Below are 872 nucleotides of genomic sequence, written 5' to 3' on the forward strand. Positions count from 1 at the left end.
TCAAATAATTATGCAACACATAAAATTTAAAAGGGTTTAAGGTAAATGGTCAGTTCCTTTAATTATTCAAATACCTTGGATAAAAGATAGAAATAATTATTTATTAACTGATTTTTTCCTTGATTCAACAACTAAGTAAACAATTATTCAAAAATTGCTTTGCTTTTGATTAATTCTAATAATCCATAAATGTCATAAAATATCAATTAATTTCCACATAATTTATAATGCCCTGAAAATCTCTGTATCAATTTAAAAGAGGTGAAATATTGTCCTGAATAATTTATAAAAAATATTTAGACTCTTTAAGATGCACAGCTTATTTCATTTATTATCCAAGGAATCTGAGTAATTAAAATAAATCATGGGAGGTCAGAAATTAGGTGTCAACAATTGCCCCTTCGGTGTTCGGGGATGGCGGGACCGTCCACAGGCGGCAATTGTGCTAACCTAATTTTTTACGGACTGAGCTAAATCCTTACCCTTCAATTTCATGCAATTCGCATATGTGGCCGGACCCTGTCTTCCGGGTTTCCTACATATCTTAGGCTATACAAGAATTCAGGCCACCTGTAATTCGACTCAATTAAAGATTTTCAAGTGATCTTACACCTAATTTTTGACCTCCCATATTTATTTTAATTACCCAGAGTCCGTAGATATCAAAGGAGTGAAATATATATTTTCTACAAGTCAGAATGATTTTATAATATTATTTTGATGATATTTTGCCTTTTCATTTGACAAAATAATTTCAATAATATTATATAACATTTAGAAATTAAGTAACACATTTTTATAATTAATATGGGGCATTTGGTAAATATAATCAAGAAGATAAACAATTATTTATTTAATTGTTAAAATTTTCA

The sequence above is a fragment of the Lycium ferocissimum genome, chromosome 11 (assembly GCF_029784015.1).
Source record: "Lycium ferocissimum isolate CSIRO_LF1 chromosome 11, AGI_CSIRO_Lferr_CH_V1, whole genome shotgun sequence".
Taxonomy (NCBI): Eukaryota; Viridiplantae; Streptophyta; class Magnoliopsida; order Solanales; family Solanaceae; genus Lycium; species Lycium ferocissimum.